Source organism: Desmodus rotundus, chromosome 4, assembly GCF_022682495.2.
Source record: "Desmodus rotundus isolate HL8 chromosome 4, HLdesRot8A.1, whole genome shotgun sequence".
Taxonomy (NCBI): domain Eukaryota; kingdom Metazoa; phylum Chordata; class Mammalia; order Chiroptera; family Phyllostomidae; genus Desmodus; species Desmodus rotundus.
In genome coordinates this window covers 62842364-62860639 of record NC_071390.1, presented here as the reverse complement: position 1 = coordinate 62860639, position 18276 = coordinate 62842364, and positions in this window count along the sequence as shown.

Sequence of the window (18276 nt, the reverse complement as noted above, 5' to 3'; positions counted from 1 at the left end):
ACAGGCTGAGCTAACTCATTGTTTAATATTTCTATGAAAGAACAGATAGAAGGGGTTGTACCTGAATCTGCCTCAAGTGACTCATGGAATTTTCATTGTACATAATTGTTGCCAATCATTTCTGCTCCAGAGGAAACTATTAAAAGGGTTGAAGAAATTTTCAACTTTGAAGTGTTCTGTGCTTATATTCAAACTGTCTATTTTGATTCTTCCTAAAAGGTAAAGATTTGAAACAAAAGAATTTTGCAAATACAGGGAGGACTAAAGCCATTATTATGACATTGGAATTATTAGTAATATTGATTGAACTAGAAAATGCAACAGCAATTGTCTGAACATTTGAGTAAACTCTAGTCTCTTGTTATCTTAAATATTGTTCCTCATTGTTCATTGCATATAGGAAATAGATCAAGGCTAGAATTTTGTCAAATACCTAAAATAGGGAATAAGCACCAGACCAAACAAGAATTATCCTGAAGCTCTGAAACCTATATATTTTCCTATTTGGCCTTTTATTTTCCTATTTGCCAACCTGCAAATATCTTAGCCTTCTGAAACAAATTGCCATACTTCCCCCTTATGTAACAAAATATAATAATTTGTAAGAGACACACACCCATGAACAATGCTCAGAGGAGCTCAAGCATTTCCTGTGTTCTGATTGCTTTATGGTCCTCAGGACTATCGTTTCCTCACCATTAGCCATCATTACATCTTTATGACTCCCTGTAGTACCTCACCTTACTGCTTCTGGGGAGGAGGTGCAATCATGCCCAGCTGTGTTGAGCTAGTTTTCACTACCACTAATTTTCTGCCAGAATCTATGAGTACTGTCACTTTTCCAATACTGTTCCAATAAAAACATTTGCTCCTTGGCAGGGCTAGTGAAGAGCTTGATGGAGAAACTATAGAAAGTTCCCAAAGGGGCCAAAGGTGACTAAGGAACTTTGTCATAAGAAAAATTGAGTACCTGCTTAGTCTGACATAGCAGATCAAAACAAAGACAAAAGAATGAGGTAATCAGGTCATGACCCAAAGGCTTCTAGACATTTATTCATTTACTCTACAATATGAGCACCTGAAATGTTCCAGACACTGTGAAAATAGAATTGTCATGTCTGTTGGACACAATCCCTTGGAGCCAGAAAGTCTGGGACCAGCTCCATGTTTCCACTTTACTGAGCTGTGCAACCTAATAAAAACTGCTTAAATTTATGAAGCTCCTGGATTCTAATCTTATAATCTATTTCATAATATGTCTATACAATACTATATAATATATATAATATAATTTATATAATGACCTTCCAAACCTTAATTTATTGATAGAAACTCAAAGAGAATAATATTATAATAGGAGGAATTTAGAGAAATATTATAGGTAAATAGATAGATGATAGAAAAATAGAGAATGGACTCTTAAGAGGAGGATATTTTCTTACATAAACATTCATCTATCCACAATAGCAAAAAGGCAGATTCTCAAAGTATCCAGCTAACAAATAAGTGTCATCTCCACACTGCCACCTACTCATGAACCAAAAAAAAAAAAAAAAAGCCAGTTGGATGCTATGGAGAGTCATGGGAATATATAGTTCTGTAGGCTATGATCTTCAGCATCATGGTCAGGTGGTATTGAGACATTAGGGAACATGTCTGAAGCATAGAGTCTAGGATAAGATACTGTCAATCAACAGAAGTCTCTCAGACTATGAGTTTCTCTCTATTTACAGTCTCTGAGAAAATTTTAACATGTTCACAGGAATACACTTTCTCCTATCCTAGTGCTTTTCCGAAGTAACATTCCCCCTTCTGGAATGTGTTATCACTGCTACTCGAGGAAGCTGACTCAGTTTACATAAAAGCTACAAGAATATCAGGTAAAATAATCATAGGGCTTACTTATTATACTCTATACAGGTTGTCCCATACCCTCTCGCAAACCCCATTAGTTGTATCTCAAGGTGGAAATGGGATGCCTAGGACCCTAATGCCTTCAATCCTTAAATGGCTGCATGAGGTAATGTGCCCTTACTACCCAGAGTATACACTGGACAATGCACTTTTTTATCCATTGACCTGTACTCAGTTTTCAAGAGCCAGTCTGTTCTCCCAAATGGTCCCAAAACTATATGACCTTCATGGCCCATCTAGTTCATGACATGTCATGATCAAGAAGTTATCCAAGCAGTTTACCTTATAATCCTTTCTCTTGAACTTCACACTGGCTACTTCTTGATGTTGGGTTGTTGTTTCTTTTTGAAAAGGAGGCATGCAGAAGCCCATTTCTTAGGGATACAAGAATATCCCTGATAATAATAAAAATTAAAAAAAAATACATTTGCAAAATGAGTAGATCCAAAAACTAAAAGAAGAATAGTAGAGTCTCCCCAGCCCAGTTCCCTCAGCCATCTTCCACCAAAGCCCTTCTGTGGTTCAGGAATTTCATTGTGTTCCTGAGAATATGTAGAACTCTCTTGTTAAGAATGAAGGATAAATGAAGGATGAAATAAAATAAAGATGAAAAAATAAGATGAAAAATGAAAAAGGTAAATGTGGTCAAAAGGTACAAAATTCCAGTTATAAGATAAATAAGTCCCAGGGATGTACTGTACAGCATGGTGACTATAGTTAACAACATTGTATTGCATATTTGAAAATTGTTAACCACCATAGGGGAGGGAGAAAGGGGATAACATGGGAAATAAGGGGAACAGGCAAGCAAAGGAACATGAATAAAGGACTCATGGACATGAACAGTGGGGGGATTCACTGTGGGAGTGGGGGATGGGGAAGGGGTGAGCAATGGGGGAAAAGGTGCGACAACTATAACAGAACAATAAACAAAAATTTTTGAAAAATTGTTAAGGAAGTAAAGCTTAAAAGTTCTCATTGCAAGAAAAGAATCATAATTATGCATGGTGATACATGTTAATTAAACTTACTGAGGTAATCACTTTACAACATGTACATATATCAAATAAATATCTAAAACTAATGCCATGTTATATGGCAGTTATACCTCAATAAAAAGAAAAAAGAATAAGGTCCAGAAGTGATGGGATTTTAAGTTTCTCCTTAATATTTGTTACTAATATTGCCTATCCACCTACACCTCACCTCATCCTCAGCATCACAGTTCTGCCAAGGAAAGGAAGGACATGATCATTTCTTTCTAGGGAGTAATTAGGCTTTAGAATGGAGACAATTCAGATTGCTTTGGAACATTCCATGTGGAGCGGGGGGGGGGGGGGGTTGGTAATAAGGCCACCTGCTAAGTCATCTCAGCTGGCAAGGGGAAAGGGAGCTGAAGTAAAATTATTTAGATATTATCTTGTTCTGTCCAATATTCTTACCACCCTGCTCTGTACTCCCAATAAACACACACACAACATACACACATTTTTTTCCTTGACAAGAGCACTCATTTTTCAAAAATCTACTCATAAATGACTGAATTTGCAGAGGCCCTCCTTGAGAATGGTTTACAATTACTATCTTCTTCCTGTAGTAAAGTACAGCATCCTCATTCATCACTCTCTCCACTCTTCCCACCAACACCTTCACCCCCAGTTGTGATATTTCCTTCTGCTACTCCAGGTCTCCAATTATACACTGTATGCACCAGTCTTTCCAGTAATGACATATGTTCTCATTTCATCTCAGCCTGCGTGACTCCTTGACCTCATTATATCAGTGTGGTGTTTTGAATGGCCATAGTATTGAAAAGGAGAGGGTGTTTATAAAAGTGACCACTTTTAACCTCCATTTTATGCTTATCTCCCTGGAGATGAGGACAAAGGAATAAGCTAATTATTATCTAGTCAGGAAAGAAAACCCACAGACAAAGAATAAAGTTTTACATAGGCAACAGATTGACATTTGGCTATACCGATTTATGGCAATGCTTCTCCAACTTTTAGTTTTCATAAGAATATCTGGGGACTTTGTTACAAATGAAGAATCCTAGTGTCTGCCCTGAGGATCTCTGAAGACTTGAGTGGTCACCAAAATATGGGCGGATAAGGAATTTCTGACAGAGATGGTCTGTGGACCACACTTTGAATAATACTGGATTATGATTAAGAGAAGAGTTTGAGTTCATGATTTTTCTCTTTAACTGAGATCACTTCTGTTAAATTCATGTCTCCAGTGGTTATATGAACCAGAGGTTTCATTGAACAAAATTTAAAAGAATAAAGAAAAATATATATGCCTTAAATGATGTGACTATATTTCTGAAGGAAATTTGTATCCCTTTTATAAAGATTCAGATTTCAGTTGGCAATTGAATTTGATGACAGTCCTCCTAAGATTAAAACTAATCTCAGTGGACACCCTGATTTCTCTGCTACTTTTAAGAACTTTATTATCTATAATCCTGGACACTGATTTAAAAGTACATTAACTTAAAAAGAAAGTTTTGTATATAAAACTCCATCTAGGTGCCTCCCAGGAGAGGAGTATTTATCATTGTGAGGAAAGCTTCAAAATTCTTAGATTTAAGGAATATATACAAATATTCATTTAAAACAACATAAGGCCACAATTACAGGTACAAATTCTTAAGTATACTACTAGGTAAGTATTTTCCAACATATAAAATACATGTGCATATATAACATTAAAAATATAAATGTAAACTTGGCAAAAATTTACAATATTGATGAAAAAGGTGTAATGGCATTATTACATGAAGAAGTCTAGAATATTTACCAAATAGGAACAGTGACAAAATCCACAAAGTCTACATCCATAAAATAGAAAACAAAAATGAGCATTTAACATTTGAAAAAGTACTCCATCTAATTAGTAAAAAAAAAATACTGATTTTAACACTGAGATATTTTGCCTCAATGAGCTAGGATTTTTTAAATTTAAGTGTAGTTGATATACGATATTGTGTTTACCCCACTAATTATAGTAATCATCTGTCACCATGTAAACTGCTCACAATATTATTGCTTATGGTCCCCTTCACCTTTTTTACCCATCCTCCCACATTATCCCTTCTGGTAACCATCCCTTTGGTCTCTGTTTCTATGAGGCTATTTTGTTTCTTCATTTGTTCTTTTTTTCATTTTTTTCATTATTGTCCAAATACAGTTGTTCCACATTTTTCCCCATTGCTCTCCCTAGCTCTGCCTCCCCAGTCAATCCTCACCCCATTGTCCATGCCCATGGATCCTCTATACATGTTCCTTGACTTGCCTCTTCACCTACCTTTCTGTTATACCCCTCCTCCTTCCCCTCTGGTAACCGTCAGTTTGTTCTTTATTTCAATGCCTCTGGTTATATTTTGTTCATTTGTTTGTTTTGTTGATTAGGTTCCACTTAAAGGTGAGATCATATGGTATTTATCTTTCACCACTGGCTTATTTCACTTAGCATAATACTCTCTAGTTCCATCCATGCTGTTCTGAAGGGTAGGAGCTCCTTTCTTTCTCCTGCGTAGTATTCCACTGTGTAAACATACCATAGTTGTTGATCTATTCATTTACTGTTGGGCACTTAGGCTGTTTCCAGCACTTGGCTATTGTTTTGTTTTTTAGATTCTGTAAGGGAGACCATACAGAATTTGTCTTTCTCTGTCTGACTTATTTTACTTATTCTTTGGGTCCATACATGTTGTCACAAATGGCAAGGATTCACTTTGGTTAGATTCCCAGTCAGGGCATATTCGTGGGTTGCAGGTTTGGTTCCCCATTTTGGTGCATGTGAGAGACAACCAACTGATGTTTCTCTCTCACATCAATGTTTCTCTCTTTCTCTTTCTCCCTCCCTTCCCCTCTCTCTAAAAATAAATAAACAAAATATTTGAAAAAAAAGAAAATTGTTAAAGAATAAATAAAATTACAATGCTCAAATTGAGGGAAGTAGGAATTTTAAGTTGATATCATTTTGGAGAACAATTTGGCAATATCTTATTTATTTATTCACTAAAAATATAATTATTAAATAATAAGCCTACCCTGAGGCCCTGGAGATACAAAAGTGAACAAAACTCTAAAACATGATTCCCCTTTCTCTAAAAATAAATAAATAAAATCTTAAACATGAAATATGTATAGTTATCACATACATTCCGTTGAAAATCTAGACTACAAAAGACTATATAAATGATCCCATTTTTACAAAAATACTTGTTTTTATTTATATGTGTATAGAAAAAAGCCCAGAAAGTCATACATTAAAGTTTAAAATATATAATTTTAGTTTTTATTTTATTCTTCAACTGTTTTTTAATATCCTCCAAGTGCAAATTGCTTTTTTAAAATAATAAACTCTTTGATTCTTTGTGGATTTTTTAATTAAACATTTTTATTTTGAGACCATTATAGATTCACATGTTATCATAAAAAAATAATATAAAACAAGCCTCTGTACCTTTTACCCAGGTGTTCAGGTTCCTCTAATGGTAACGTCTTCTAAAACTAGAGTGCTTTATCACAACCATGACATTGATGTACTCAAGATACAGGACATTTCCATTACAAGGCTTCTGCATTGTCCTTTTAGGACCAAACCTACTTTTCCCTTGGTATAAGCCCCTGAATAACCCTAGAAGGCCCTAATCTCTTTCCAGTTCTATATTGTTTTCCCTTTAAGAATGTTATATGAATTGATCCATACAGTCTGAAATTTTGGGGGATTGGCCATTTGCACTCATCATACTTCCCTGAAAATTCATCTGGCTTGTTGTCTGATATCACTAGTTCATTACTTTCTGTTAATCACATCTTTCCTTGGTATGACTGCATCACACTTTGACCATTCTCCCATTATTTGTTTCCAGTTTTTAGCTATTACTATAAAATTTATGTATAGTTTCGTATAAATACAAGTTTCCATTTCTCTGGAAGAAATATCCAGAAGTGTTGGGCCATATGGAAAGTTGCATGTTTAGTTTTAACAAAACTTCCAAATTGCCCAAAGTATCTGTACCATTTTGTATTCCTGCAAGCAACAGTAAGAGTGATATAATTTCTTTGCATCCTCATCAGTACTTGGTATTTTCACTATTTTTAAAAATTATTTTAGCCATTCTAATAGGTACATAACAACATTTCACAGTTTTAATTTTCAGTTTTCTAATGACTAATGATGTTGAACATATTTCCTGTGCTTATTTGTCAGTTGTAGTTCCTTTTCTTTTTTAAAAAATATATTTATTGATTATGCTATTACAGTTGTCCCATTCCCCCACTTCACTCCACTCCATCCTGCACACCCCCTCCCTCCCACATTCCCCCACTATGGTTCATGTCCATGGGTAATACATATAAGTTCTTTGGCTTCTACATTTCCTATACTATTCTTACCCTCCCCTTGTCTATTTTCTACCTACCATTTATGCTACTTATTCTCTGTACCTTTCCCCCCCTCCCCCGCCCACTCCCCTATTGACAACCCTCCATGTAATCTCCATCTCTATGGTTCTGTTCCTGTTCTAGTTGTTTGCCTAGTTTGCTCTTGTTTTTGTTTTAGGCGTGGTCGTTAATAATTGTGAGTTTGCTGTCATTTTTACTGTTCATATTTTTTATCTTCTTTTTCTTAGGTAACTCCCTTTAACATTTCATATAATAAGGGCTTGGTGATGATGAACTTCTTTAACTTGACCTTATCTGGGAAGCACTTTATCGGCCCTTCCATTCTAAATGATAGCTTTGCTGAATAGGGTAATCTTGGATGTAGGTTCTTGACTTTCATGACTTCCAATACTTCTTGCCAGCCCCTTCTTGCCTGTAAGGTGTCTTTTGAGAAATCAGCTGACAGTCTTATGGGAACCCCTTTGTAGGTAACTGTGTCCTTTTCTCTTGCTGCTTCTAAGATTCTCTCCTTGTGTTTAATCTTAGGTAATGTAATTATGATGTGCCTTGGTGTGTGCTTCCTTGGGTCCAACTTCTTCGGGACTCTCTGAGCTTCCTGAACTTCCTGGAAGTCTATTTCCTTTGCCAGATTAAGGAAGTTCTCCTTCATTATGTTTTCAAATAGTTTCCAATTCCTTCCTCTTCCTCTTCTCCTTCTGGCACCCCCATGATTTGGATGTTGGAATGTGTAAAGTTGTCTCAGAGGTTTCTAAACCTCTCCTCATTTTTCTGAATTCTTGTTTCTTCATTCTGTTCTGCCTGAATGTTTATTTCTTCCTTCTGCTCCAAACCATTGATTTGATTCCTGGTTTCCTTCTCATCACTATTGGTTCCCTGTGCATTTTCCTTTATTTCTCTTGGCATAGCTTTTTCTTTTTCCTCTATTTTGTAACTATATTCACCCAATTCTGTGACCATCCTGATTACCAGTGTTTTGAACTGTGCATCTGATAGGTTGGCTATCTCTTTATCACTTAGTTCAGTTTTTGGAGCTTTGATATGTTCTTTCATTTGGGCCATTTTTTTTTTTTTGTCTTTATGCTCCTATTATGTAGTAAGGGGCAGAGCTTTAGGTATTGATCAGGGTGGGGCAACCTACATCGCTATGTGGTGGTGCTGTATGTGGCGGAGGGGTCCAGGAGGGAACAATGCCACTTGCTCAGCTCTCTGCTGACTTTCAGTCACTTCCCTGACTTCCCTCAAGCAAATTGGGCCCTTCTGGTGCTGATTCCCAAATTTGTGGGTTTGTGTATGTTCTAGGACCCTGTGGGTCTCTCCATGAACTGTCCTGTGAGGCTGGGATTTTCTCCTGCTGCCTCAACCCCCACAGGTGTTTTTTAGTCAGAGGTTTTGAGGCTTTATTTCCCTGCACTGGAGCCCTGGATTGTGTCGTGTGTCTTGATCCCCAGTTGTTCCTCCCAGTTTATCCCTACACGAATGTGGGACCTCCTGCTCTGCCAGCCACTGCCTTGTGAACCTCAGTCCTCCAGCCACCACCTTGCCATGAGTCCTCTCCACCCTGGCTGCCTGTCTCCGTGCTTCCTACCAGTCTGGATGAATATTTCTTCTTTCATTTTTTGGTTGTCGGACTTCCATACAGTTTGATTTTCTGGCAGTTCTGGTTACTTTTTGTTTTTAAATTTGTTATTATCCTTCTTTTGGTTGTGCGAGAAGGCAAGGTGGATCTACCTATGCCTCCATCTTGGCCAGAAGCAATATGTGTATATTGTTGTAGTTGAAATGGGTTTCATGGAGACTGCATAAAGTTGAGTTCTGATTTTATTTTTATTTTTTAATCACTATTTTATTTTTTTCCATTACCTTTTCTTTTCCTTCTACCCTGTTTACCACCAGGATTAACCACACTGTTGTTCACGTCCCTGAGTCCTTTTTTCCTTTTTGCTCAGTCTGTCCAACCCCTAACCTCCCCACTGCCCCAACTAGAGTTGGGTCTGATTAGTACTTGGATGGGTCATATTTGTAATCCACTGTGATAAATTATGTATTGTAATTGGTGTATTTAAGTCATATGCATTTAATATAATTATTGATTTGTTGGGACTTAAGTCTACCATTTAATTTTTTTTGTTCTCTCTGCTTTTTATTTTCTTTTTATACCTTTTTATGAGTCACTTGCATATTTTCAGAATTCTGTTTTGACTTATCTGCAGTGTGTTTGAGTATATTTCTTCTTTAGTTTTTGTAGCATCACTAAAAAAACTAAACAGTATATATGTATATCTATGTCTTGTGTGTATGTGTATATATATATTTATAGATAGATAGATATAGATATATACATATAGATATACAAGATATCTATATATAATCATAGTCTACTGGCACTATAATTTTATTAGTTTGAGTAAATAGAAAACTCACCACACTTTATGTCTTCTTAATATTTCCTGTTTGTAATATAATTGTCTTAAATAATTTATCTGCATACATTAGAACTACAACAGACTGTGTTATAATTTTGCTTCAACTATCAGTCATTATTTAGAAAACACAAGTGAATTACAGTCTACTGTATTTACCAATGTTTTTGTTTGGTATGTTCTTTATTCCTCCTTTATGTTCTAAGGTTTTTCTTTCTTTTTCTTTAGAGAACTTTCTTTAGCCTTTCTTTTAAATTAGGTCTGTTAATGGCAAATTCTTCGTTTTCTCATGGTCACAGACAATGGGGGAGTTGACTGATGGAGTGGTGGAGATGGGTCAGGGGAGAACAATGGGGAAAAATGTGAGACAACTCTAACGGAACAACAGTAAAAAAAAAAAGAAAAATTTCTTTATTTGATTTTAATTCTTGAAACATATTTTTTTCTAGACATAGAATTCTGAGATGACAGTTCTTTAATCTCAACACATTAAAAATAGTTTTCCTCTTCTCTCTAACCTCCATAGTTTTTGATGAGAAATCATTTGTCATTTGAAATGCTTTTCCCTAAAGATATGGTGTTGTTCTTCTCTGACTGCTTTTAAGATTTTTTTATCTTTAATCTTCAAAAGTTTAATTATGATGTATGTGGCATGGATTGGGGGAGGACGTTTTCCTATTTGAGGCTTACAGTGCTTAGTGAATCAGTTGAATTTTTGTCTTCACAAATTTTAGCAGTTATCAGTCATTGTTTCTGCTCTATTTCTTCAGCTCTAACTCTTACTCCTCTCTTTTGAGACTTAAATTGACACAAATATTAGTGACTTTTTGTTACAGTTCCACAGGTTTATTTTCTTCAGGCCATTTTCACTCTCATGTTCACATTGAGTACTTTCTATTGTATATTCAAGTTTGCTGATTGCTTCCTCTCACCATTGTGATGTAGAGGCCATCCATTGAGGGTATTTTTATTTCAATAATTGTAATGTTCAGTGCCAAAATTTCCATTTGGTTTATTTCTTTTACTTTTTTATTTTATTAGTGTTTAAGTACAGTTGTCTTACTTTTTCCCCCACAACGCCCTTCCTCCCCAATCATCCCCACCTCCCATCATTGATCCTATTCCCTTTGGCTTTAAGGTCCATGTGTCTTTTATACATGTTCCTTGTGGACCATTTCCTTTTTTCTCCCCAAAGTCCCCCTCCCCCAACTCCTCTGGTTACTGTCAGTTACTTCTCTAATTCCATGTCTCTGGTTATATTTTGCTTGCTTGTTTGGTTTGTTGATTAGATTCAACTTATAAGTGGGAACATATGGTATTTGTCTTTCACTGCCTGGCTTATTTCACTTAATATAATGCTCTACAGATCAATCCATACTGTCTCTAGGGTAAGAGCTCCTTCTTTCTTTCTGCTGTGTAGTATTCCATTGTGTAAATATACCACAGTATTTTGATCCACTCATTTACTGACGGGGACTTAGATTGCTTCCAACACTTGGCTATTGTAAATTGCATTGCTATAAACATTGGCATGCATAGGTTCTTTTGAATTGGTGTTTCAGGATTCTTATGGTATAATCCCAGCAGTGGAATTGCGGGTTCCAAAGGCAGTTCCATTTTTGGTTTCCTGAGGAAATTCCATACTGTTTTCCACACTGGCTGAAACAGTCTGGATTCCCAACAACAGTGTACTAGGGTTCTCTTTTCTCCACAACCTCACCAATTCTTATTGTCGATTTGTTAATGATGGCCATTCTGACAAAGTGTGAAGTCGTATTTCATTGTGGTTTTAATTTGCATCTCTCTGATGGCTAGTGATGCTGAGCATCTTTTCACTTGCTTTGGGCACTCTGTATGTCCTCCTTAGAGAAATGTCTGTTCAAGTCCTTTGCCTATTTTTTAATTGGATTGTTTGTCTTCCTGGAGTAGGGTCATGTGAGTCTTTATATACTTTGGAGATCAAACCCTTTTCTGAAGTATCACTGGCAAGTATATTTCCCCTATGGTTGGTTCCCTTTTCATTTTGTTGATGTTTTCTTTAGCCATGCAGAAACTTTTTATTGATGAGGTCCCATTTGTTTATTCTTTCCTTTATGTTCCTTGCTCTAAGGGACATATTGGTGTAAATGCTGCATGGAATATCTGAGATTTCCTTCCTTATATTCTCCTCTAGGACTTATATGATGCTGTGACTTATATTTAAGTCTTTCATCTACCTTGAATTTATTTTTGTGTGTGGTGTAAGTTGGTGGTAGAGTTTCATTATTTTTACATGTAGGTGACCAAGATATCTAACCAACACCATTTGTTGAAGAAGCTATTTTTACTCCATTATATGCTTCAGCCCACTTTGTCAAATATTAATTGTTCATAGAGACTTGGGTTTATTTCTGGGCTCCCTATTCTGTTCCATTGATCTATGTGTCTGTTATCCCAGTACCAGACTATTTTGATTACCATGGCCTTGTAACATAGTTTGAAATCAGGTATTGTGATTCCTTTAACTTTGTTCTTGTTTTTCAAAATTGCTGCAACTATTCAGGGTCATTTATGGTTCCATATAAATATTTGAATGCTTGTTCTATATCTGTGATATAGTCATAGGTGTTTTAATAGGGATGGCATTGAATCTATAAATCGCTTTGGGTAATATGGCCACTTTGATAATGTTAATTCTTCCAATCCATTAACACGGTGTATGCTTCCACTTATTAGTGTCTTCCTAAATTTATTTTTTCAGTTTTGTGTAGTGTTCTGATTAAAAGTCTTTTACCTCCTTGGATAGGTTTGTTCCTAGGTACTTTATTTTTCTTGTTGCTATAACAAATGGGCTTTCACTCCTGATTTCTGTTTCTGATATTTCCTTGTGGATGTACAAAAATGCATCGTATTTCTGAATATTGACTTTGTCTCCTGCTGTTTTGCAAAATTCCCTTCTTAGGCTGAGTAATTTTTTTTTGTAGAGTCTATAGGGTTTTCAATTTACACTATCATGTCATCTGCAAACAATGATGGTTTTGCTTCCTCCTTTCTAAAAGATATAATGCCTGTTATATATTTTTCTTGTCTGCTTGATGTGGCTAGGACTTCCAACATTGCGTTGAAGAGAAGTGGTGAAAGTGAAAATCCTTGTCTTGTTTCTGATCTTAGTAGGAAAACTTTTAGTTTTTGTCCATAGAGTATGAGGTTGGATATAGGTTTCTCGTATATGGCCTTTTATGTTGAGGTATTATCCCTCTACTCCCACTGTGCTGAGTGTTTTTATCATAAATGGATATTGGACTTCATCAAATGTTTTTTCCACATCTATTAATATGATCATGTGATTTTTGTATTTCCTTTTGTTTATGTGATGTATTACATTTATTGATTTGAGAATATTGTACCATCCTACTATCCTTGGGATGAATCCCCTTTGATCATGGTGTATGATTTATTATTGTATTACTGGATGAAGTTTGGCAATATTTTGTTGAGGATTTTAGTGTGTATGTTCATCAGTGATATTGGCCTGTCATTTTATTTCTTGTTGTGTCTTTATCCGGTTTTGGAATTAGGATGATGCTGGCTTCATAAAAAAGAGCTTGGGAGTCTTCCTTCTTCTTAGATTTTTTGGAGTAGTCTGAGAAGGGAGTTAACTCTTCCTTAAATGTTTTGTAAAATTCTCCTGTGAAAATGTCCAGTTCAAGGCTTCTGTGTTCTGGGAGGTTTATTATTACTGCTTTAATTTCACCAACTGTTATAGGCCTATACAGGCTTTCTGCTCCTCTTGACTCAGTTTTGGAAGATTATATGTTTGTAGAAATTTGTCCACTTCACTCAGCCTTTCAAATTTCTTGGCATATATTTGTTGTAGTAATTTCTTACAATCCTTTGTATTTCTGTGGTATCAATTGTAATTGCTCCTCTATCATTTCTGATTTTATTTATTTGGGTCCTCTCTCTTTTCCTTGATGAGTCTCATTAAAAGCTTGTTGATTTTGTTTATCTTTTCAAAGAACCAGCTCCAAGATTCATTGATCCTTTGAATTGTTCTTTTAGCCTCTATGTTGTTTAATTCTACTCTGATCTTGATTATTTCCTTCCTCTACTCGCTCAGGGCTTTGTTTTTGTTTTTCCTGCAGTTCTTGTAGATGTAGGATTAGGTTGTTTATTTGAAATGTTTCTATGTTTTTTAGGTAGGCCTGTATCACTATGAATTTCCCTCTTAGAACTGCCTTTCCTCTGTCCCATAGGTTTTGACCTGGCTTGTGTTCATTTTCATTTGTTTCCAGAAGCTTTTTGATTTCTTTCTTGATCTCATTCTTAAGCCATTCATTGTATAATACTATGCTATTCGATCTCCATGAATTTGAGTGTGTTTGAGTTCTTTCCTTCAGGATGGTTTCTATATTCAAGCCATTGTAATCTGAGAAAATGCTTGATATGTTTTCCATTTTCTTGAATTTATTGAGGCTTGTCTTGTGTTCTCTCATGTGGTCTATCTTTGAAAATGTTTCTTGTGCATTTTTAAAGAATGTGGGTTTTGCTTCTTTGGGATAAAAGTTTCTATACATATATCAGTTAAGTACATTTGATCTAGGACATTGTTCAATGCCACAATGTCTTTGTTGATATTTTGTTTGGAAGATCTACTCTTTGTTGACAGCCAGGTGTTAAAATCCCCTAGTATGCGCATGTTGTCATCTATATCTTTCCTGAAATTATCTAAGATTTTCCTTATATATGGGTGCTATGATGTTGGGTGTTATATGTTTACAATGTTTATGTCTTCTTGGTGGATTCTTCCTCTGGAGTATTAGGACATGTTCTTCTGTATCTCTTTTTATGGACTTTGTTTTGTAGTGTATTTTGCCTAAGTATTGCTTCCCCAACTTCTTTTTCCTGTCCTTTTGCTTGGAATGTTTCATTCCAACCCTTCACTTACAGTCTGTGTAGGTCTTTTGTTCTGAGGTGGGTCTCTTGTAGGCAACACATATGTGTGTCATGTTTTCCTATCTATTTTACTACCCTATGTCTTTTGATTGGAACATTTAATCCATTTACACTTAAGGTTATTATTGATACATGCTTATTCATTGCCATTTTACCCCCTTTGTACCTGTGTTCCTCTCTCTCTCACTCTTTTTCTTCCTCTTCTTAAAGCAGTTGCTTTACATATCTTGCAGTGCTGGTTTGGTGGAGGTGTATTCTTTCAGCCTTCTTTTTTTCTGGGAAACTCCTTATTTCACTCTGCATTTTAATTGAGAGCCTTGATGGGTAGAGTAGTCTTTGCCTTTCATTACTTGGGATATTTCTTGCCATTCCCTTCTGGCTTGTAGTGTTTCTGTTGAGAGTCAGCTGCTAGCCTTATCAGGGCTCCCTTGTATGATACCTCTTGTTTCTCCCTTGTTGCCTTTAAGATTCTCTCTTTGTCTTTAAAATTTGGCATTTATTTATGATGTGTCTTGGAGTAGGCCTCTTTGGGTTGATCTTGATTGAAACCTTCTGTGCTTCCCAAACTTGAATGGCTTTTTCCCTTTCCAGGTTACAGAAGTTTTCTGTCATTATTTTTTGAAACAGGTTTTCTATCCCTTGCTCATTTTCTTATCCTTCTGGTATTCCTATGATAGGAATGTTGTTGTGTTTCGTATTGTCTTACACTTCCCTTAAGCTATCTTCATTTTTTTAATGCTTTTTGGTGCATCTGTTCTGCATGGGTATTTCTTTCTACCTTGTCTTCCAGCTCATCCATTTGGTCTTCTGCTTCATCTAGCCTGCTTCTATCTTTCCAGTATATATTTTTATTCCAGATATTGTATTCTTCATTTCTTCTTGGTTCTTGTTTATAGTTTCTATTTCCTTTTTCATACTTCTGTAGTCCCCTCTCAGTTCCTTGTAGTTGTCACTGAGTTCCTTGTGCATCCTTATAATCATTGTTTTGATTTCTATGTGTGATAGATCGCTTGCCTCCATTCCATTTAGCTCTTTTAGTGGGAAGTCTTCCATCCCTTTCAAGTTTAGGTTCTTTCCTTGCTCCCCACCCCATTTTAGGTGACTGTTTTTGTTTGTTTGTGGGGTTCCCAATGCTCTGCTTTGCTAGCTGTCTTCATAGGGTAATTTTCTGTGGTAGGAGTTGTGTGGACTCTGTGGTTTGGTCTGCTTGATCTCCTTGTCTGGATGCTCTAGCATTGCTCTTTCTTCTGTTTGTGTGGGCTTTTGTTTTACCTGGGGTTTGCATGTTGGTGGCTCCTTTGTTGGTGGGATCCTCCCTCCAGCAAGTTTACTGATTCCCTACTCCTACCTTTTCTTGTATGCTGTTGTACAGGTGTTGCTTAATAAAGCAGTATTACCAGACAACCAAATCTATGCCAACAAAAGAACACCCCTACCACATCAGCAGCCTGAACCACAATAGAACTAAGATTAATAAATGTGAAGAGGGATAAAACATATTATATGATATTACAAAGGGAATATTAAATGAGTACAAGAGGGGAAAATGTTATTGAGTGGTAAGAGGGAGGAGAACTGATAAGAGTTGGGTTAGAACCAAGGTGAAGAAAGGGAGAGAGCAAAATTTACAGTGTAAGTAAAACAGGAAAGGGTGATGAGATCAATGGTGTAAGAAGAAGGAAGAGTATACTACGAGTTTTGAAGTAAAATTGAGAAGGTCCTAGACAAGCAGAAGCAAAATTGCAGGAAACCCACAAGAGGGTCTAGAGGAAGGACTGCTAATGAAGTTTAATAAAAGTGAAACCAGAGTAAGAATATTATAGAAAAACAAAAGTGAATTGGATATGTCTACAGTAAAGAAAAATGATTTTGAGAGGATGGGGGAAGGAAACTAATAAAAGTAAGGAGAAAAGCCCACATTGATAGAGTAGAAAAAAGGAAGAGAGAAAAAAGGAAGAATGAAAAAAAGGGAGAGAGGAAACAATGAGATAAAATTCCTCACTCAACTGATCAGGGATAGGATGAAGTCAAAATGGAGTAAGACAGCGGGAGAGTATTCTATGGGATTTAAAGTACTAACAAATACTGAACAGAAAAGAGATCCTTTGGAGAAGTACAGCAATAACTGTGATTTTCACCCAAATGGCCACTTTTTATAAAAGGTGAAAAAGAAATGACTAATTAGAGGGGAGAAAGGATGTGAGAAGACTTTAGAAAACAGAGCATTTATGTGAAGTTAGATGGAGGAGAAAAAAAGTAAGGTATAGAACCTTGGCTTAGTGTGTGAGAATATAAAGTTTACCACAACAGTCATAAAACCCAGCAAGACGATGAAATGGATTAAGACCAGGGAAGGGTGCTGTGTGGGATTTGTAATAACAATAGTATGATAATAAATATATAATCTATAAAAATAATGAAAAGTAAAAGACCAAGAGTAGTGTGTTATTGGAATACAAGTGAAGTGAAAGAAGAAAAATTTAAATGGAATATGAACAGCAGAATAAAGAAATTAAAACAAACAACAAAATCAAACAAACAAAACAAAAAATAATTAAATGGAAAGAAGAGAAATATAAAAAATGCAAGTTTTGAAGGATAGCAAAGTGATATTTGTCTGAGCTGTTAGTGCTTTCCTTCTGACTTCTTTTACTGGATTTGTCTCTGGTTTTCTCACAGCTCCAGGTCTTACAGTCTTACTCTTGGGGAGAAAAAAAAAAAAAGCTTCCTGTTAACTTTAAACCAGCCAAGCCAGTTTTACAGGTCTTCCCAGATCCTGCAGGCAGAGGGGAGCTGGGCTATGTTTTTTTCCTTTTCTGTAGTTCCAGGAGGTTGGAGACTCAGTTTGGGCTATAATAATCACAGGTGTCCAGTTTCCTGCCCACACCCTCAGAGCGCTATGCAGCTGTTGCCGCACATTGCTCCAGGCCAGAACCGATAATCCACCTGGTTTTGCAACCCTTTGATTAGTTGAGGTGAACTGAGTGGGACCAAAGAGAGCCCCTCCTTCCCTCTTTGTTGGACTAGATGCTGCAAGCAGGCAATGTCCCTTCAGGGCAGCTCAATTCCCCTATGTGAAGAAGTCTCTCTGAGCACTGCTACCACTCTGAAACCCTGTTGCTCCCCTTTGACCAATCCATGAGACACCCTCAATGGGAGCAAATTGTGTCCCCACTCTTCCCTCTTCACTGGCCAATCTGCTGTGCACACAAAGACTCTGTGCATGTGAGGGCTCTGTGCCAGCAATGTCCTTGCACAGTGGCTAAGATCCTCTTTTGAGAGAAGTGTCCTTAGGTACAGCCTGCAATTCCTAACAAGTGCCTGGCTTTCCACACAGACCAACTCTCTGACCAGTCCAGAGACTATCTGGGTCACAGCCACTCATAGCCCCTCTCTTGTCCCAGCTCCAGGTATCACCTGGCTTTCCAATTTCTCTGGTACTGCCCCAGCTGGTGACTGCCACCCCAGGAGCTGTGTGTCTCTTCATCACCCCATAAACTTTAAGCGTCTAGGTCTCTCCTGGCACAGGTCTGTGACTTCACTGCTCTGGGAGGGGAGGGAGCTGCTAAATTGCAATCACTGACCTGGCT